A 23173-nucleotide genomic window follows, 5' to 3' on the forward strand; every position below is an offset into this window, starting at 1 on the left:
TCCAATAGGCAAGTAAACATAGAAAAACAGAAAACAAGTCCAAACAATGAAATAATTGCAACATTTTACACAGAGTGTCCAGAAGTAACATTGTAAAGATGTTATGTTCACTTTTTAAGGTTTATATCATGTAGCAGGAGAAAAAAATGGAAAATCTCCAAATGAGCTTAACTCACTCCAATAGGCAAGTAAACGTTGAAAAACAGGAAACAAGTCCAAACAATAAAATAATTGCAACATTTTAAACTGAGTGTCCAGAAGTAACATTGTAAAGATGTTATGTTCACTTTTTAAGGTTTATATCATGTGGCAGGAGAAAAAAATGGAAAATCTCCAAATGAGCTTAACTCACTCTGATGAACACATAAACATAGAAAAACAGAAAACAAGTCCAAACAATGAAATAATTGCAACATTTTACACTGAGTGTCCAGAAGTAACATTGTAAAGATGTTATGTTCACTTGTTAAGGTTTATATCATGTGGAAGGAGAAAAAAATGGAAAATCTCCAAATGAGCTTAACTCACTCCAATAGGCAAGTAAACATAGAAAAACAGAAAGCAAGTCCAAACAATGAAATAATTGCAACATTTTACACTGAGTGTCCAGAAGTAACATTGTAAAGATGTTATGTTCACTTTTTAAGGTTTATATCATGTGGCAGGAGAAAAAAATGGAAAATCTCCAAATGAGCTTAACTCACTCCAATAGGCAAGTAAACATAGAAAAACAGAAAACAAGTCCAAACAATGAAATAATTGCAAAATTTTACACTGAGTGTCCAGAAGTAACATTGTAAAGATGTTATGTTCACTTTTTAAGGTTTATATCATGTGGCAGGAGAAAAAAATGGAAAATCTCCAAATGAGCTTAACTCACTCTGATGAACACATAAACATAGAAAAACAGAAAACAAGTCCAAACAATTAAATAATTGCAACATTGTACACTGAGTGTCCAGAAGTAACATTGTAAAGATGTTATGTTCACTTTTTAAGGTTTATATCATGTGGCAGGAGAAAAAAATGGAAAATCTCCAAATGAGCTTAACTCACCCTGATGAACACATAAACATAGAAAAACAGAAAACAAGTCCAAACAATGAAATAATTGCAACATTGTACACTGAGTGTCCAGAAGTAACATTGTAAAGATGTTATTTTCACTTTTTAAGGTTTATATCATGTGGCAGGAGAAAAAAATGGAAAATCTCCAAATGAGCTTAACTCACTCTAATGTACACATAAACATAGAAAAACAGAAAACAAGTCCAAACAATGAAATAATTGCAACATTTTACACTGAGTGTCCAGAAGTAACATTGTAAAGATGTTATGTTCACTTTTTAAGGTTTATATCATGTGGCAGGAGAAAAAAATGGAAAATCTCCAAATGAGCTTAACTCACTCCAATAGGCAAGTAAACATAGAAAAACAGAAAACAAGTCCAAACAATGAAATAATTGCAAAATTTTACACTGAGTGTCCAGAAGTAACATTGTAAAGATGTTATGTTCACTTTTTTAAGGTTTATATCATGTGGCAGGAGAAAAAAATGGAAAATCTCCAAATGAGCTTAACTCACTCCAATAGGCAAGTAAACATAGAAAAACAGAAAACAAGTCCAAACAATGAAATAATTGCAAAATTTTACACTGAGTGTCCAGAAGTAACATTGTAAAGATGTTATGTTCACTTTTTAAGGTTTATATCATGTGGCAGGAGAAAAACATGGAAAATCTCCAAATGAGCTTAACTCACTCTGATGAACACATAAACATAGAAAAACAGAAAACAAGTCCAAACAATGAAATAATTGCAACATTGTACACTGAGTGTCCAGAAGTAACATTGTAAAGATGTTATGTTCACTTTTTAAGGTTTATATCATGTGGCAGGAGAAAAAAATGGAAAATCTCCAAATGAGCTTAAATCACTCTGATGAACACATAAACATAGAAAAACAGAAAACAAGTCCAAACAATGAAATAATTGCAACATTGTACACTGAGTGTCCAGAAGTAACATTGTAAAGATGTTATGTTCACTTTTTAAGGTTTATATCATGTGGAAGGAAAAAAAAATGGAAAATCTCCAAATGAGCTTAACTCACTCTGATGAACACATAAACATAGAAAAACAGAAAACAAGTCCAAACAATGAAATAATTGCAATATTTTACATTTAGTGTCAAGAGGTAACATTGTAAAGATGTTATGTTCACTTTTTAAGGTTTATATCATGTGGCAGGAGAAAAAAATGGAAAATCTCCAAATGAGCTTAACTCACTCCAGTGCACAAGTAAACATAGAAAAACAGAAAACAAGTCCAAACAATGAAATAATTGCAACATTTTACCCTGAGTGTCCAGAAGTAACATTGTAAAGATGTTATGTTCACTTGTTAAGGTTTATATCATGTGGCAGGAGAAAAAAATGGAAAATCTCCAAATGAGCTTAACTCACTCTAATGTACACATAAACATAGAAAAACAGTAAACAGCTCCAAAAAATGAAATAATTGCATAATTGTACACTGAGTGTCCAGAAGTAACATTGTAAAGATGTTATGTTCATTTTTTTAAGTTTATATCATGTGGAAGGAGAAAAAAATGGAAAATCTCCAAATGAGCTTAACTCACTCCAATAGGCAAGTAAACATAGAAAAACAGAAAGCAAGTCCAAACAATGAAATAATTGCAACATTTTACACTGAATGTCCAGAAGTAACATTGTAAAGGTGTTATGTTCACTTTTTTAAGGTTTATATCATGTGGCAGGAGAAAAAAATGGAAAATCTCCAAATGAGCTTAACTCACTCTGATGAACACATAAACATAGAAAAACAGAAAACAAGTCCAAACAACGAAATAATTGCAACATTGTACACTGAGTGTCCAGAAGTAACAATGTAAAGATGTTATGTTCACTTTTTAAGGTTTATATCATGTGGCAGGAAAAAAAAATGGAAAATCTCCAAATGAGCTTAACTCACTCTGATGAACACATAAACATAGAAAAACAGAAAACAAGTCCAAACAATGAAATAATTGCAATATTTTACATTTAGTGTCAAGAGGTAACATTGTAAAGATGTTATGTTCACTTTTTAAGGTGTATATCATGTGGCAGGAGAAAAAAATGGAAAATCTCCAAATGAGCTTAACTCACTCCAGTGCACAAGTAAACATAGAAAAACAGAAAACAAGTCCAAACAATGAAATAATTGCAACATTTTACCCTGAGTGTCCAGAAGTAACATTGTAAAGATGTTATGTTCACTTGTTAAGGTTTATATCATGTGGCAGGAGAAAAAAATGGAAAATCTCCAAATGAGCTTAACTCACTCTAATGTACACATAAACATAGAAAAACAGTAAACAGCTCCAAAAAATGAAATATTTGCATAATTGTACACTGAGTGTCCAGAAGTAACATTGTAAAGATGTTATGTTCATTTTTTTAAGTTTATATAATGTGGAAGGAGAAAAAAATGGAAAATCTCCAAATGAGCTTAACTCACTCCAATAGGCAAGTAAACATAGAAAAACAGAAAGCAAGTCCAAACAATGAAATAATTGCAACATTTTACACTGAGTGTCCAGAAGTAACATTGTAAAGATGTTATGTTCACTTTTTTAAGGTTTATATCATGTGGCAGGAGAAAAAAATGGAAAATCTCCAAATGAGCTTAACTCACTCTAATGTACACATAAACATAGAAAAACAGAAAACAAGTCCAAACAATGAAATAATTGCAACATTTTACACTGAGTGTCCAGAAGTAACATTGTAAAGATGTTATGTTCACTTTTTAAGGTTTATATCATGTGGCAGGAGAAAAAAAATGGAAAATCTCCAAATGAGCTTAACTCACTCTGATGAACACATAAACATAGAAAAACAGAAAACAAGTCCAAACAATGAAATAATTGCAACATTTTACACTGAGTGTCCAGAAGTAACATTGTAAAGATGTTATGTTCACTTTTTAAGGTTTATATCATGTGGCAGGAGAAAAAAATGGAAAATCTCCAAATGAGCTTAACTCACTCTGATGAACACATAAACATAGAAAAACAGAAAACAAGTCCAAACAATGAAATAATTGAAACATTTTACACTGAGTGTCCAGAAGTAACATTGTAAAGATGTTATGTTCACTTTTTAAGGTTTATATCATGTGGCAGGAGAAAAAAATGGAAAATCTCCAAATGAGCTTAACTCACTCTGATGAACACATAAACATAGAAAAACAGAAAACAAGTCCAAACAATGAAATAATTACAACATTGTACACTGAGTGTCCAGAAGTAACATTGTAAAGATGTTATGTTCACTTTTTAAGGTTTATATCATGTGGCAGGAAAAAAAAATGGAAAATCTCCAAATGAGCTTAACTCACTCTGATGAACACATAAACATAGAAAAACAGAAAACAAGTCCAAACAATGAAATAATTGCAATATTTTACATTGAGTGTCCAGAAGTAACATTGTAAAGATGTTATGTTCACTTTTTAAGGTTTATATCATGTGGCAGGAGAAAAAAATGGAAAATCTCCAAATGAGCTTAACTCACTCTAATGTACACATAAACATAGAAAAACAGTAAACAGCTCCAAAAAATGAAATATTTGCATAATTGTACACTGAGTGTCCAGAAGTAACATTGTAAAGATGTTATGTTCATTTTTTTAAGTTTATATCATGTGGCAGGAGAAAAAAATGGATTATCTCCAAATGAGCTTAACTCACTCCAGTGCGCAAGTAAACATAGAAAAACAGAAAACAAGTCCAAACAATGAAATAATTGCAACATTTGACACTGAGTGTCCAGAAGTAACATTGTAAAGATGTTATGTTCACTTTTTAAGGTTTATATCATGTGGCAGGAGAAAAAAATGGAAAATCTCCAAATGAGCTTAACTCACTCCAATAGGCAAGTAAACATAGAAAAACAGAAAACAAGTCCAAACAATGAAATAATTGCAACATTTTACACAGAGTGTCCAGAAGTAACATTGTAAAGATGTTATGTTCACTTTTTAAGGTTTATATCATGTGGCAGGAGAAAAAAATGGAAAATCTCCAAATGAGCTTAACTCACTCCAATAGGCAAGTAAACGTTGAAAAACAGGAAACAAGTCCAAACAATAAAATAATTGCAACATTTTAAACTGAGTGTCCAGAAGTAACATTGTAAAGATGTTATGTTCACTTTTTAGGTTTATATCATGTGGCAGGAAAAAAAAATGGAAAATCTCCAAATGAGCTTAACTCACTCTGATGAACACATAAACATAGAAAAACAGAAAACAAGTCCAAACAATGAAATAATTGCAACATTTTACACTGAGTGTCCAGAAGTAACATTGTAAAGATGTTATGTTCACTTTTTAAGGTTTATATCATGTGGCAGGAGAAAAAAAGGGAAAATCTCCAAATGAGCTTAACTCACTCTAATGCGCACTTTAACATAGAAAAACAGAAAACAAGTCCAAACAATGAAATAATTGTAAAATTTACACTGAGTGTCCAGAAGTAACATTGTAAAGATGTTATGTTCACTTTTTAAGGTTTATATCATGTGGCAGGAGAAAAAAATGGAAAATCTCCAAATGAGCTTATCTCACTCTAATGTACACATAAACATAGAAAAACAGAAAACAAGTCCAAACAATGAAATAATTGCAACATTTTACACTGAGTGTCCAGAAGTAACATTGTAAAGATGGTATGTTCACTTTTTAAGGTTTATATCATGTGGCAGGAGAAAAAAAGGGAAAATCTCCAAATGAGCTTATCTCACTCTAATGTACACATAAACATAGAAAAACAGAAAACAAGTCCAAACAATGAAATAATTGCAACATTTTACACTGAGTGTCCAGAAGTAACATTGTAAAGATGTTATGTTCACTTTTTAAGGTTTATATCATGTGGCAGGAGAAAAAAAGGAAAATCTCCAAATGAGCTTATCTCACTCTAATGTACACATAAACATAGAAACACAGAAAACAAGTCCAAACAATGAAATAATTGCAACATTTTACACAGAGTGTCCAGAAGTAACATTGTAAAGATGTTATGTTCACTTTTTAAGGTTTATAACATGTGGCAGGAGAAAAAAATGGAAAATCTCCAAATGAGCTTAACTCACTCCAATAGGCAAGTAAACGTTGAAAAACAGGAAACAAGTCCAAACAATAAAATAATTGCAACATTTTAAACTGAGTGTCCAGACGTAACATTGTAAAGATGTTATGTTCACTTTTTAGGTTTATATCATGTGGCAGGAAAAAAAAATGGAAAATCTCCAAATGAGCTTAACTCACTCTGATGAACACATAAACATAGAAAAACAGAAAACAAGTCCAAACAATGAAATAATTGCAACATTTTACACTGAGTGTCCAGAAGTAACATTGTAAAGATGTTATGTTCACTTTTCAAGGTTTATATCATGTGGCAGGAGAAAAAAAGGGAAAATCTCCAAATGAGCTTAACTCACTCTAATGCGCACTTTAACATAGAAAAACAGAAAACAAGTCCAAACAATGAAATAATTGTAAAATTTACACTGAGTGTCCAGAAGTAACATTGTAAAGATGTTATGTTCACTTTTTAAGGTTTATATCATGTGGCAGGAGAAAAAAATGGAAAATCTCCAAATGAGCTTATCTCACTCTAATGTACACATAAACATAGAAAAACAGAAAACAAGTCCAAACAATGAAATAATTGCAACATTTTACACTGAGTGTCCAGAAGTAACATTGTAAAGATGGTATGTTCACTTTTTAAGGTTTATATCATGTGGCAGGAGAAAAAAAGGGAAAATCTCCAAATGAGCTTATCTCACTCTAATGTACACATAAACATAGAAAAACAGAAAACAAGTCCAAACAATGAAATAATTGCAACATTTTACACTGAGTGTCCAGAAGTAACATTGTAAAGATGTTATGTTCACTTTTTAAGGTTTATATCATGTGGCAGGAGAAAAAAAGGAAAATCTCCAAATGAGCTTATCTCACTCTAATGTACACATAAACATAGAAACACAGAAAACAAGTCCAAAGAATGAAATAATTGCAACATTTTACACTGAGTGTCCAGAAGTAACATTGTGACGATGTTATGTTCACTTTTTAAGGTTTATATCATGTGGCAGGAGAAAAAAATGGAAAATCTCCAAATGAGCTTAACTCACTCCAATAGGCAAGTAAACGTTGAAAAACAGGAAACAAGTCCAAACAATAAAATAATTGCAACATTTTAAACTGAGTGTCCAGAAGTAACATTGTAAAGATGTTATGTTCACTTTTTAGGTTTATATCATGTGGCAGGAGAAAAAAATGGAAAATCTCCAAATGAGCTTAACTCACTCTGATGAACACATAAACATAGAAAAACAGAAAACAAGTCCAAACAATGAAAAAATTGTAAAATTTGACACTGAGTGTCCAGAAGTAACAATGTAAAGATGTTATGTTCACTTTTTAAGGTTTATATCATGTGGCAGGAGAAAAAAATGGAAAATCTCCAAATGAGCTTAACTCACTCAAATGCGAACTTTAACATAGAAAAACAGAAAACAAGTCCAAACAATGAAAAAATTGTAAAATTTGACACTGAGTGTCCAGAAGTAACATTGTAAAGATGTTATGTTCACTTTTTAAGGTTTATATCATGTGGCAGGAGAAAAAAATGGAAAATCTCCAAATGAGCTTATCTCACTCTAATGTACACATAAACATAGAAAAACAGAAAACAAGTCCAAACAATGAAATAATTGCAACATTTTACACTGAGTGTCCAGAAGTAACATTATAAAGATGTTATGTTCACTTTTTAAGGTTTATATCATGTGGCAGGAGAAAAAAATGGAAAATCTCCAAATGAGCTTAACTCACTCTGATGAACATATAAACATAGAAAAACAGAAAACAAGTCCAAACAATGAAATAATTGCAACATTGTACACTGAGTGTCCAGAAGTAACATTGTAAAGATGTTATGTTCACTTTTTAAGGTTTATATCATGTGGCAGGAAAAAAAAATGGAAAATCTCCAAATGAGCTTAACTCACTCTGATGAACACATAAACATAGAAAAACAGAAAACAAGTTCAAACAACGAAAAAATTGCAACATTTTACACTGAGTGTCCAGAAGTAACATTGTAAAGATGTTATGTTCACTTTTTAAGGTTTATATTATGTGGCAGCAGAAAAAAATGGAAAATCTCCAAATGAGCTTAACTCACTCTGATGAACACATAAACATAGAAAAACAGAAAACAAGTCCAAACAACGAAAAAATTGCAACATTTTACACTGAGTGTCCAGAAGTAACATTGTAAAGATGTTATGTTCACTTTTTAAGGTTTATATCATGTGGCAGGAGAAAAAAATGGAAAATCTCCAAATGAGCTTAACTCACTCTGATGAACACATAAACATAGAAAAACAGAAAACAAGTCCAAACAATGAAATAATTGCAACATTTTACACTGAGTGTCCAGAAGTAACATTGTAAAGATGTTATGTTCACTTTTTAAGGTTTATATCATGTGGCAGGAGAAAAAAATGGAAAATCTCCAAATGAGCTTAACTCACTCTGATGAACACATAAACATAGAAAAACAGAAAACAAGTCCAAACAATGAAATAATTGCAACATTTTACACTGAGTGTCCAGAAGTAACATTGTAAAGATGTTATGTTCACTTTTTAAGGTTTATATCATGTGGCAGGAGAAAAAAAGGGAAAATCTCCAAATGAGCTTAACTCACTCTAATGCGCACTTTAACATAGAAAAACAGAAAACAAGTCCTAACAATGAAAAAATTGTAAAATTTTACACAGAGTGTCCAGAAGTAACATTGTAAAGATGTTATGTTCACTTTTTAAGGTTTATATCATGTGGCAGGAGAAAAAAATGGAAAATCTCCAAATGAGCTTATCTCACTCTAATGTATACATAAACATAGAAAAACAGAAAACAAGTCCAAACAATGAAATAATTGCAACATTTTACACTGAGTGTCCAGATGTAACATTGTAAAGATGGTATGTTCACTTTTTAAGGTTTATATCATGTGGCAGGAGAAAAAAAGGGAAAATCTCCAAATGAGCTTATCTCACTCTAATGTACACATAAACATAGAAAAACAGAAAACAAGTCCAAACAATGAAATAATTGCAACATTTTACACTGAGTGTCCAGATGTAACATTGTAAAGATGGTATGTTCACTTTTTAAGGTTTATATCATGTGGCAGGAGAAAAAAAGGGAAAATCTCCAAATGAGCTTATCTCACTCTAATGTACACATAAACATAGAAAAACAGAAAACAAGTCCAAACAATGAAATAATTGCAACATTTTACACTGAGTGTCCAGAAGTAACATTGTAAAGATGGTATGTTCACTTTTTAAGGTTTATATCATGTGGCAGGAGAAAAAAAGGGAAAATCTCCAAATGAGCTTATCTCACTCTAATGTACACATAAACATAGAAAAACAGAAAACAAGTCCAAACAATGAAATAATTGCAACATTTTACACTGAGTGTCCACAAGTAACATTGTAAAGATGTTATGTTCACTTTTTAAGGTTTATATCATGTGGCAGGAGAAAAAAAGGGAAAATCTCCAAATGAGCTTAACTCACTCCAATGCGCACTTTAACATAGAAAAACAGAAAACAAGTCCAAACAATGAAAAAATTGTAAAATTTGACACTGAGTGTCCAGAAGTAACAATGTAAAGATGTTATGTTCACTTTTTAAGGTTTATATCATGTGGCAGGAGAAAAAAATGGAAAATCTCCAAATGAGCTTAACTCACTCAAATGCGAACTTTAACATAGAAAAACAGAAAACAAGTCCAAACAATGAAAAAATTGTAAAATTTGACACTGAGTGTCCAGAAGTAACATTGTAAAGATGTTATGTTCACTTTTTAAGGTTTATATCATGTGGCAGGAGAAAAAAATGGAAAATCTCCAAATGAGCTTATCTCACTCTAATGTACACATAAACATAGAAAAACAGAAAACAAGTCCAAACAATGAAATAATTGCAACATTTTACACTGAGTGTCCAGAAGTAACATTATAAAGATGTTATGTTCACTTTTTAAGGTTTATATCATGTGGCAGGAGAAAAAAATGGAAAATCTCCAAATGAGCTTAACTCACTCTGATGAACACATAAACATAGAAAAACAGAAAACAAGTCCAAACAATGAAATAATTGCAACATTGTACACTGAGTGTCCAGAAGTAACATTGTAAAGATGTTATGTTCACTTTTTAAGGTTTATATCATGTGGCAGGAAAAAAAATGGAAAATCTCCAAATGAGCTTAACTCACTCTGATGAACACATAAACATAGAAAAACAGAAAACAAGTCCAAACAACGAAAAAATTGCAACATTTTACACTGAGTGTCCAGAAGTAACATTGTAAAGATGTTATGTTCACTTTTTAAGGTTTATATCATGTGGCAGGAGAAAAAAATGGAAAATCTCCAAATGAGCTTAACTCACTCTGATGAACACATAAACATAGAAAAACAGAAAACAAGTCCAAACAATGAAATAATTGCAACATTTTACACTGAGTGTCCAGAAGTAACATTGTAAAGATGTTATGTTCACTTTTTAAGGTTTATATCATGTGGCAGGAAAAAAAAATGGAAAATCTCCAAATGAGCTTAACTCACTCTGATGAACACATAAACATAGAAAAACAGAAAACAAGTCCAAACAATGAAATAATTGCAATATTTTACATTTAGTGTCAAGAGGTAACATTGTAAAGATGTTATGTTCACTTTTTAAGGTTTATATCATGTGGCAGGAGAAAAAAATGGAAAATCTCCAAATGAGCTTAACTCACTCCAGTGCACAAGTAAACATAGAAAAACAGAAAACAAGTCCAAACAATGAAATAATTGCAACATTTTACCCTGAGTGTCCAGAAGTAACATTGTAAAGATGTTATGTTTACTTGTTAAGGTTTATATCATGTGGCAGGAGAAAAAAATGGAAAATCTCCAAATGAGCTTAACTCACTCTAATGTACACATAAACATAGAAAAACAGTAAACAGCTCCAAAAAAAGAAATATTTGCATAATTGTACACTGAGTGTCCAGAAGTAACATTGTAAAGATGTTATGTTCATTTTTTTAAGTTTATATCATGTGGCAGGAGAAAAAAATGGAAAATCTCCAAATGAGCTTAACTCACTCCAGTGCGCAAGTAAACATAGAAAAACAGAAAAAAAGTCCAAACAATGAAATAATTGCAACATTTTACACAGAGTGTCCAGAAGTAACATTGTAAAGATGTTATGTTCACTTTTTAAGGTTTATATCATGTGGCAGGAGAAAAAAATGGAAAATCTCCAAATGAGCTTAACTCACTCCAATAGGCAAGTAAACGTTGAAAAACAGGAAACAAGTCCAAACAATAAAATAATTGCAACATTTTAAACTGAGTGTCCAGAAGTAACATTGTAAAGATGTTATGTTCACTTTTTAGGTTTATATCATGTGGCAGGAGAAAAAAATGGAAAATCTCCAAATGAGCTTAACTCACTCTGATGAACACATAAACATAGAAAAACAGAAAACAAGTCCAAACAATGAAATAATTGCAACATTTTACACTGAGTGTCCAGAAGTAACATTGTAAAGATGTTATGTTCACTTGTTAAGGTTTATATTATGTGGAAGGAGAAAAAAATGGAAAATCTCCAAATGAGCTTAACTCACTCCAATAGGCAAGTAAACATAGAAAAACAGAAAGCAAGTCCAAACAATGAAATAATTGCAACATTTTACACTGAGTGTCCAGAAGTAACATTGTAAAGATGTTATGTTCACTTTTTTAAGGTTTATATCATGTGGCAGGAGAAAAAAATGGAAAATCTCCAAATGAGCTTAACTCACTCTAATATACACATAAACATAGAAAAACAGAAAACAAGTCCAAACAATGAAATAATTGCAACATTTTACACTGAGTGTCCAGAAGTAACATTGTAAAGATGTTATGTTCACTTTTTAAGGTTTATATCATGTGGCAGGAGAAAAAAATGGAAAATCTCCAAATGAGCTTAACTCACTCCAATAGGCAAGTAAACATAGAAAAACAGAAAACAAGTCCAAACAATGAAATAATTGCAACATTTTACACAGAGTGTCCAGAAGTAACATTGTAAAGATGTTATGTTCACTTTTTAAGGTTTATAACATGTGGCAGGAGAAAAAAATGGAAAATCTCCAAATGAGCTTAACTCACTCCAATAGGCAAGTAAACGTTGAAAAACAGGAAACAAGTCCAAACAATAAAATAATTGCAACATTTTAAACTGAGTGTCCAGAAGTAACATTGTAAAGATGTTATGTTCACTTTTTAGGTTTATATCATGTGGCAGGAAAAAAAAATGGAAAATCTCCAAATGAGCTTAACTCACTCTGATGAACACATAAACATAGAAAAACAGAAAACAAGTCCAAACAATGAAATAATTGCAACATTTTACACTGAGTGTCCAGAAGTAACATTGTAAAGATGTTATGTTCACTTTTTAGGTTAATATCATGTGGCAGGAGAAAAAAATGGAAAATCTCCAAATGAGCTTAACTCACTCTGATGAACACATAAACATAGAAAAACAGAAAACAGGTCCAAACAATGAAATAATTGCAACATTTTACACTGAGTGTCCAGAAGTAACATTGTAAAGATGGTATGTTCACTTTTTAAGGTTTATATCATGTGGCAGGAGAAAAAAATGGAAAATCTCCAAATGAGCTTAACTCACTCCAGTGCACAAGTAAACATAGAAAAACAGAAAACAAGTCCAAACAATGAAATAATTGCAACATTTTACCCTGAGTGTCCAGAAGTAACATTGTAAAGATGTTATGTTCACTTGTTAAGGTTTATATCATGTGGCAGGAGAAAAAAATGGAAAATCTCCAAATGAGCTTAACTCACTCTAATGTACACATAAACATAGAAAAACAGTAAACAGCTCCAAAAAATGAAATATTTGCATAATTGTACACTGAGTGTCCAGAAGTAACATTGTAAAGATGTTATGTTCATTTTTTTAAGATTATATCATGTGGCAGGAGAAAAAAATGGAAAATCTCCAAATGAGCTTAACTCACTCTGATGAACACATAAACATAGAAAAACAGAAAACAAGTCCAAACAATGAAATAATTGCAACATTTTACACTGAGTGTCCAGAAGTAACATTGTGACGATGTTATGTTCACTTTTTAAGGTTTATATCATGTGGCAGGAGAAAAAAAGGGAAAATCTCCAAATGAGCTTAACTCACTCCAATGCGCACTTTAACATAGAAAAACAGAAAACAAGTCCAAACAATGAAAAAATTGTAAAATTTGACACTGAGTGTCCAGAAGTAACATTGTAAAGATGTTATGTTCACTTTTTAAGGTTTATATCATGTGGCAGGAGAAAAAAATGGAAAATCTCCAAATGAGCTTAACTCACTCTAATGTACACATAAACATAGAAAAACAGTAAACAGCTCCAAAAAATGAAATATTTGCATAATTGTACACTGAGTGTCGAGAAGTAACATTGTAAAGATGTTATGTTCATTTTTTTAAGTTTATATCATGTGGCAGGAGAAAAAAATGGAAAATCTCCAAATGAGCTTAACTCACTCCAGTGCGCAAGTAAACATAGAAAAACAGAAAACAAGTCCAAACAATGAAATAATTGCAACATTTTACACAGAGTGTCCAGAAGTAACATTGTAAAGATGTTATGTTCACTTTTTAAGGTTTATATCATGTGGCAGGAGAAAAAAATGGAAAATCTCCAAATGAGCTTAACTCACTCCAATAGGCAAGTAAACGTTGAAAAACAGGAAACAAGTCCAAACAATAAAATAATTGCAACATTTTAAACTGAGTGTCCAGAAGTAACATTGTAAAGATGTTATGTTCACTTTTTAGGTTTATATCATGTGGCAGGAGAAAAAAATGGAAAATCTCCAAATGAGCTTAACTCACTCTGATGAACACATAAACATAGAAAAACAGAAAACAAGTCCAAACAATGAAATAATTGCAACATTTTACACTGAGTGTCCAGAAGTAACATTGTAAAGATGTTATGTTCACTTGTTAAGGTTTATATCATGTGGAAGGAGAAAAAAATGGAAAATCTCCAAATGAGCTTAACTCACTCCAATAGGCAAGTAAACATAGAAAAACAGAAAGCAAGTCCAAACAATGAAATAATTGCAACATTTTACACTGAGTGTCCAGAAGTAACATTGTAAAGATGTTATGTTCACTTTTTTAAGGTTTATATCATGTGGCAGGAGAAAAAAATGGAAAATCTCCAAATGAGCTTAACTCACTCTAATATACACATAAACATAGAAAAACAGAAAACAAGTCCAAACAATGAAATAATTGCAACATTTTACACTGAGTGTCCAGAAGTAACATTGTAAAGATGTTATGTTCACTTTTTAAGGTTTATATCATGTGGCAGGAGAAAAAAATGGAAAATCTCCAAATGAGCTTAACTCACTCCAATAGGCAAGTAAACAGAGAAAAACAGAAAACAAGTCCAAACAATGAAATAATTGCAACATTTTACACAGAGTGTCCAGAAGTAACATTGTAAAGATGTTATGTTCACTTTTTAAGGTTTATAACATGTGGCAGGAGAAAAAAATGGAAAATCTCCAAATGAGCTTAACTCACTCCAATAGGCAAGTAAACGTTGAAAAACAGGAAACAAGTCCAAACAATAAAATAATTGCAACATTTTAAACTGAGTGTCCAGAAGTAACATTGTAAAGATGTTATGTTCACTTTTTAGGTTTATATCATGTGGCAGGAAAAAAAAATGGAAAATCTCCATATGAGCTTAACTCACTCTGATCAACACATAAACATAGAAAAACAGAAAACAAGTCCAAACAATGAAATAATTGCAACATTTTACACTGAGTGTCCAGAAGTAACATTGTAAAGATGTTATGTTCACTTTTTAAGGTTTATATCATGTGGCAGGAGAAAAAAATGGAAAATCTCCAAATGAGCTTAACTCACTCTGATGAACACATAAACATAGAAAAACAGAAAACAAGTCCAAACAATGAAATAATTGCAATATTTTACATTTAGTGTCAAGAGGTAACATTGTAAAGATGTTATGTTCACTTTTTAAGGTTTATATCACGTGGCAGGAGGAAAAAATGGAAAATCTCCAAATGAGCTTAACTCACTCCAGTGCACAAGTAAACATAGAAAAACAGAAAACAAGTCCAAACAATGAAATAATTGCAACATTTTACCCTGAGTGTCCAGAAGTAACATTGTAAAGATGTTATGTTCACTTGTTAAGGTTTATATCATGTGGCAGGAGAAAAAAATGGAAAATCTCCAAATGAGCTTAACTCACTCTAATGTACACATAAACATAGAAAAACAGTAAACAGCTCCAAAAAATGAAATATTTGCATAATTGTACACTGAGTGTCCAGAAGTAACATTGTAAAGATGTTATGTTCATTTTTTTAAGATTATATCATGTGGCAGGAGAAAAAAATGGAAAATCTCCAAATGAGCTTAACTCACTCTGATGAACACATAAACATAGAAAAACAGAAAACAAGTCCAAACAATGAAATAATTGCAACATTTTACACTGAGTGTCCAGAAGTAATTTTGTAAAGATGTTATGTTCACTTTTTAAGGTTTATATCATGTGGCAGGAGAAAAAAAGGGAAAATCTCCAAATGAGCTTATCTCACTCTAATGTACACATAAACATAGAAAAACAGAAAACAAGTCCAAACAATGAAATAATTGCAACATTTTACACTGAGTGTCCAGAAGTAACATTGTAAAGATGTTATGTTCACTTTTTAAGGTTTATATCATGTGGCAGGAGAAAAAAAATGGAAAATCTCCAAATGAGCTTAACTCACTCTAATGTACACATAAACATAGAAAAACAGAAAACAAGTCCAAACAATGAAATAATTGCAACATTTTACACTGAGTGTCCAGAAGTAACATTGTAAAGATGTTATGTTCACTTTTTAAGGTTTATATCATGTGGCAGGAGAAAAAAAGGGAAAATCTCCAAATGAGCTTAACTCACTCTGATGAACACATAAACATAGAAAAACAGAAAACAAGTCCAAACAATGAAATAATTGCAATATTTTACATTTAGTGTCAAGAGGTAACATTGTAAAGATGTTATGTTCACTTTTTAAGGTTTATATCATGTGGCAGGAGAAAAAAATGGAAAATCTCCAAATGAGCTTAACTCACTCCAGTGCACAAGTAAACATAGAAAAACAGAAAACAAGTCCAAACAATGAAATAATTGCAACATTTTACCCTGAGTGTCCAGAAGTAACATTGTAAAGATGTTATGTTCACTTGTTAAGGTTTATATCATGTGGCAGGAGAAAAAAATGGAAAATCTCCAAATGAGCTTAACTCACTCTAATGTACACATGAACATAGAAAAACAGTAAACAGCTCCAAAAAATGAAATATTTGCATAATTGTACACTGAGTGTCCAGAAGTAACATTGTAAAGATGTTATGTTCATTTTTTTAAGTTTATATCATGTGGCAGGAGAAAAAAATGGAAAATCTCCAAATGAGCTTAACTCACTCCAGTGCGCAAGTAAACATAGAAAAACAGAAAACAAGTCCAAACAATGAAATAATTGCAACATTTTACACAGAGTGTCCAGAAGTAACATTGTAAAGATGTTATGTTCACTTTTTAAGGTTTATATCATGTGGCAGGAGAAAAAAATGGAAAATCTCCAAATGAGCTTAACTCACTCCAATAGGCAAGTAAACGTTGAAAAACAGGAAACAAGTCCAAACAATAAAATAATTGCAACATTTTAAACTGAGTGTCCAGAAGTAACATTGTAAAGATGTTATGTTCACTTTTTAGGTTTATATCATGTGGCAGGAGAAAAAAATGGAAAATCTCCAAATGAGCTTAACTCACTCTGATGAACACATAAACATAGAAAAACAGAAAACAAGTCCAAACAATGAAATAATTGCAACATTTTACACTGAGTGTCCAGAAGTAACATTGTAAAGATGTTATGTTCACTTGTTAAGGTTTATATCATGTGGAAGGAGAAAAAAATGGAAAATCTCCAAATGAGCTTAACTCACTCCAATAGGCAAGTAAACATAGAAAAACAGAAAGCAAGTCCAAACAATGAAATAATTGCAACATTTTACACTGAGTGTCCAGAAGTAACATTGTAAAGATGTTATGTTCACTTTTTTAAGGTTTATATCATGTGGCAGGAGAAAAAAATGGAAAATCTCCAAATGAGCTTAACTCACTCTAATATACACATAAACATAGAAAAACAGAAAACAAGTCCAAACAATGAAATAATTGCAACATTTTACACTGAGTGTCCAGAAGTAACATTGTAAAGATGTTATGTTCACTTTTTAAGGTTTATATCATGTGGCAGGAGAAAAAAATGGAAAATCTCCAAATGAGCTTAACTCACTCTGATGAACACATAAACATAGAAAAACAGAAAACAAGTCCAAACAATGAAATAATTGCAACATTTTACACTGAGTGTCCAGAAGTAATTTTGTAAAGATGTTATGTTCACTTTTTAAGGTTTATATCATGTGGCAGGAGAAAAAAAGGGAAAATCTCCAAATGAGCTTATCTCACTCTAATGTACACATAAACATAGAAAAACAGAAAACAAGTCCAAACAATGAAATAATTGCAACATTTTACACTGAGTGTCCAGAAGTAACATTGTAAAGATGTTATGTTCACTTTTTAAGGTTTATATCATGTGGCAGGAGAAAAAAAATGGAAAATCTCCAAATGAGCTTAACTCACTCTAATGTACACATAAACATAGAAAAACAGAAAACAAGTCCAAACAATGAAATAATTGCAACATTTTACACTGAGTGTCCAGAAGTAACATTGTAAAGATGTTATGTTCACTTTTTAAGGTTTATATCATGTGGCAGGAGAAAAAAAGGGAAAATCTCCAAATGAGCTTAACTCACTCTGATGAACACATAAACATAGAAAAACAGAAAACAAGTCCAAACAATGAAATAATTGCAATATTTTACATTTAGTGTCAAGAGGTAACATTGTAAAGATGTTATGTTCACTTTTTAAGGTTTATATCATGTGGCAGGAGAAAAAAATGGAAAATCTCCAAATGAGCTTAACTCACTCCAGTGCACAAGTAAACATAGAAAAACAGAAAACAAGTCCAAACAATGAAATAATTGCAACATTTTACCCTGAGTGTCCAGAAGTAACATTGTAAAGATGTTATGTTCACTTGTTAAGGTTTATATCATGTGGCAGGAGAAAAAAATGGAAAATCTCCAAATGAGCTTAACTCACTCTAATGTACACATGAACATAGAAAAACAGTAAACAGCTCCAAAAAATGAAATATTTGCATAATTGTACACTGAGTGTCCAGAAGTAACATTGTAAAGATGTTATGTTCATTTTTTTAAGTTTATATCATGTGGCAGGAGAAAAAAATGGAAAATCTCCAAATGAGCTTAACTCACTCCAGTGCGCAAGTAAACATAGAAAAACAGAAAACAAGTCCAAACAATGAAATAATTGCAACATTTTACACAGAGTGTCCAGAAGTAACATTGTAAAGATGTTATGTTCACTTTTTAAGGTTTATATCATGTGGCAGGAGAAAAAAATGGAAAATCTCCAAATGAGCTTAACTCACTCCAATAGGCAAGTAAACGTTGAAAAACAGGAAACAAGTCCAAACAATAAAATAATTGCAACATTTTAAACTGAGTGTCCAGAAGTAACATTGTAAAGATGTTATGTTCACTTTTTAGGTTTATATCATGTGGCAGGAGAAAAAAATGGAAAATCTCCAAATGAGCTTAACTCACTCTGATGAACACATAAACATAGAAAAACAGAAAACAAGTCCAAACAATGAAATAATTGCAACATTTTACACTGAGTGTCCAGAAGTAACATTGTAAAGATGTTATGTTCACTTGTTAAGGTTTATATCATGTGGAAGGAGAAAAAAATGGAAAATCTCCAAATGAGCTTAACTCACTCCAATAGGCAAGTAAACATAGAAAAACAGAAAGCAAGTCCAAACAATGAAATAATTGCAACATTTTACACTGAGTGTCCAGAAGTAACATTGTAAAGATGTTATGTTCACTTTTTTAAGGTTTATATCATGTGGCAGGAGAAAAAAATGGAAAATCTCCAAATGAGCTTAACTCACTCTAATATACACATAAACATAGAAAAACAGAAAACAAGTCCAAACAATGAAATAATTGCAACATTTTACACTGAGTGTCCAGAAGTAACATTGTAAAGATGTTATGTTCACTTTTTAAGGTTTATATCATGTGGCAGGAGAAAAAAATGGAAAATCTCCAAATGAGCTTAACTCACTCCAATAGGCAAGTAAACATAGAAAAACAGAAAACAAGTCCAAACAATGAAATAATTGCAACATTTTACACAGAGTGTCCAGAAGTAACATTGTAAAGATGTTATGTTCACTTTTTAAGGTTTATAACATGTGGCAGGAGAAAAAAATGGAAAATCTCCAAATGAGATTAACTCACTCCAATAGGCAAGTAAACGTTGAAAAACAGGAAACAAGTCCAAACAATAAAATAATTGCAACATTTTAAACTGAGTGTCCAGAAGTAACATTGTAAAGATGTTATGTTCACTTTTTAGGTTTATATCATGTGGCAGGAAAAAAAAATGGAAAATCTCCAAATGAGCTTAACTCACTCTGATGAACACATAAACATAGAAAAACAGAAAACAAGTCCAAACAATGAAATAATTGCAACATTTTACACTGAGTGTCCAGAAGTAACATTGTAAAGATGTTATGTTCACTTTTTAAGGTTTATATCATGTGGCAGGAGAAAAAAATGGAAAATCTCCAAATGAGCTTAACTCACTCTGATGAACACATAAACATAGAAAAACAGAAAACAAGTCCAAACAATGAAATAATTGCAACATTTTACACTGAGTGTCCAGAAGTAACATTGTAAAGATGTTATGTTCACTTTTTAAGGTTTATATCATGTGGCAGGAAAAAAAAATGGAAAATCTCCAAATGAGCTTAACTCACTCTGATGAACACATAAACATAGAAAAACAGAAAACAAGTCCAAACAATGAAATAATTGCAATATTTTACATTTAGTGTCAAGAGGTAACATTGTAAAGATGTTATGTTCACTTTTTAAGGTTTATATCATGTGGCAGGAGGAAAAAATGGAAAATCTCCAAATGAGCTTAACTCACTCCAGTGCACAAGTAAACATAGAAAAACAGAAAACAAGTCCAAACAATGAAATAATTGCAACATTTTACCCTGAGTGTCCAGAAGTAACATTGTAAAGATGTTATGTTCACTTGTTAAGGTTTATATCATGTGGCAGGAGAAAAAAATGGAAAATCTCCAAATGAGCTTAACTCACTCTAATGTACACATAAACATAGAAAAACAGTAAACAGCTCCAAAAAATGAAATATTTGCATAATTGTACACTGAGTGTCCAGAAGTAACATTGTAAAGATGTTATGTTCATTTTTTTAAGATTATATCATGTGGCAGGAGAAAAAAATGGAAAATCTCCAAATGAGCTTAACTCACTCTGATGAACACATAAACATAGAAAAACAGAAAACAAGTCCAAACAATGAAATAATTGCAACATTTTACACTGAGTGTCCAGAAGTAACATTGTGACGATGTTATGTTCACTTTTTAAGGTTTATATCATGTGGCAGGAGAAAAAAAGGGAAAATCTCCAAATGAGCTTAACTCACTCCAATGCGCACTTTAACATAGAAAAACAGAAAACAAGTCCAAACAATGAAAAAAGTGTAAAATTTGACACTGAGTGTCCAGAAGTAACATTGTAAAGATGTTATGTTCACTTTTTAAGGTTTATATCATGTGGCAGGAGAAAAAAATGGAAAATCTCCAAATGAGCTTATCTCACTCTAATGTTCACATAAACATAGAAAAACAGAAAACAAGTCCAAACAATGAAATAATTGCAACATTTTACACTGAGTGTCCAGAAGTAACATTGTAAAGATGTTATGTTCACTTTTTAAGGTTTATATCATGTGGCAGGAGAAAAAAAGGGAAAATCTCCAAATGAGCTTATCTCACTCTAATGTACACATAAACATAGAAAAACAGAAAACAAGTCCAAACAATGAAATAATTGCAACATTTTACACTGAGTGTCCAGAAGTAACATTGTAAAGATGTTATGTTCACTTTTTAAGGTTTATATCATGTGGCAGGAGAAAAAAATGGAAAATCTCCAAATGAGCTTAACTCACTCCAGTGCACAAGTAAACATAGAAAAACAGAAAACAAGTCCAAACAATGAAATAATTGCAACATTTTACCCTGAGTGTCCAGAAGTAACATTGTAAAGATGTCATGTTCACTTGTTAAGGTTTATATCATGTGGCAGGAGAAAAAAATGGAAAATCTCCAAATGAGCTTAACTCACTCTAATGTACACATAAACATAGAAAAACAGTAAACAGCTCCAAAAAATGAAATATTTGCATAATTGTACACTGAGTGTCCAGAAGTAACATTGTAAAGATGTTATGTTCATTTTTTTAAGTTTATATCATGTGGCAGGAGAAAAAAATGGAAAATCTCCAAATGAGCTTAACTCACTCCAGTGCGCAAGTAAACATAGAAAAACAGAAAACAAGTCCAAACAATGAAATAATTGCAACATTTTACACAGAGTGTCCAGAAGTAACATTGTAAAGATGTTATGTTCACTTTTTAAGGTTTATATCATGTGGCAGGAGAAAAAAATGGAAAATCTCCAAATGAGCTTAACTCACTCCAATAGGCAAGTAAACGTTGAAAAACAGGAAACAAGTCCAAACAATAAAATAATTGCAACATTTTAAACTGAGTGTCCAGAAGTAACATTGTAAAGATGTTATGTTTACTTTTTAGGTTTATATCATGTGGCAGGAGAAAAAAATGGAAAATCTCCAAATGAGCTCAACTCACTCTGATGAACACATAAACATAGAAAAACAGAAAGCAAGTCCAAACAATGAAATAATTGCAACATTTTACACTGAGTGTCCAGAAGTAACATTGTAAAGATGTTATGTTCACTTTTTTAAGGTTTATATCATGTGGCAGGAGAAAAAAATGGAAAATCTCCAAATGAGCTTAACTCACTCTAATATACACATAAACATAGAAAAACAGAAAACAAGTCCAAACAATGAAATAATTGCAACATTTTACACTGAGTGTCCAGAAGTAACATTGTAAAGATGTTATGTTCACTTTTTAAGGTTTATATCATGTGGCAGGAGAAAAAAATGGAAAATCTCCAAATGAGCTTAACTCACTCCAATAGGCAAGTAAACGTTGAAAAACAGGAAACAAGTCCAAACAATAAAATAATTGCAACATTTTAAACTGAGTGTCCAGAAGTAACATTGTAAAGTTGTTATGTTCACTTTTTAGGTTTATATCATGTGGCAGGAAAAAAAAATGGAAAATCTCCAAATGAGCTTAACTCACTCTGATGAACACATAAACATAGAAAAACAGAAAACAAGTCCAAACAATGAAATAATTGCAACATTTTACACTGAGTGTCCAGAAGTAACATTGTAAAGATGTTATGTTCACTTTTTAAGGTTTATATCATGTGGCAGGAGAAAAAAATGGAAAATCTCCAAATGAGCTTAACTCACTCTGATGAACACATAAACATAGAAAAACAGAAAACAAGTCCAAACAATGAAATAATTGCAATATTTTACATTTAGTGTCAAGAGGTAACATTGTAAAGATGTTATGTTCACTTTTTAAGGTTTATATCATGTGGCAGGAGAAAAAAATGGAAAATCTCCAAATGAGCTTAACTCACTCCAGTGCACAAGTAAACATAGAAAAACAGAAAACAAGTCCAAACAATGAAATAATTGCAACATTTTACCCTGAGTGTCCAGAAGTAACATTGTAAAGATGTTATGTTCACTTGTTAAGGTTTA

Source organism: Microchirus variegatus (assembly GCF_963457635.1).
Source record: "Microchirus variegatus genome assembly, chromosome: 15".
NCBI lineage: Eukaryota > Metazoa > Chordata > Actinopteri > Pleuronectiformes > Soleidae > Microchirus > Microchirus variegatus.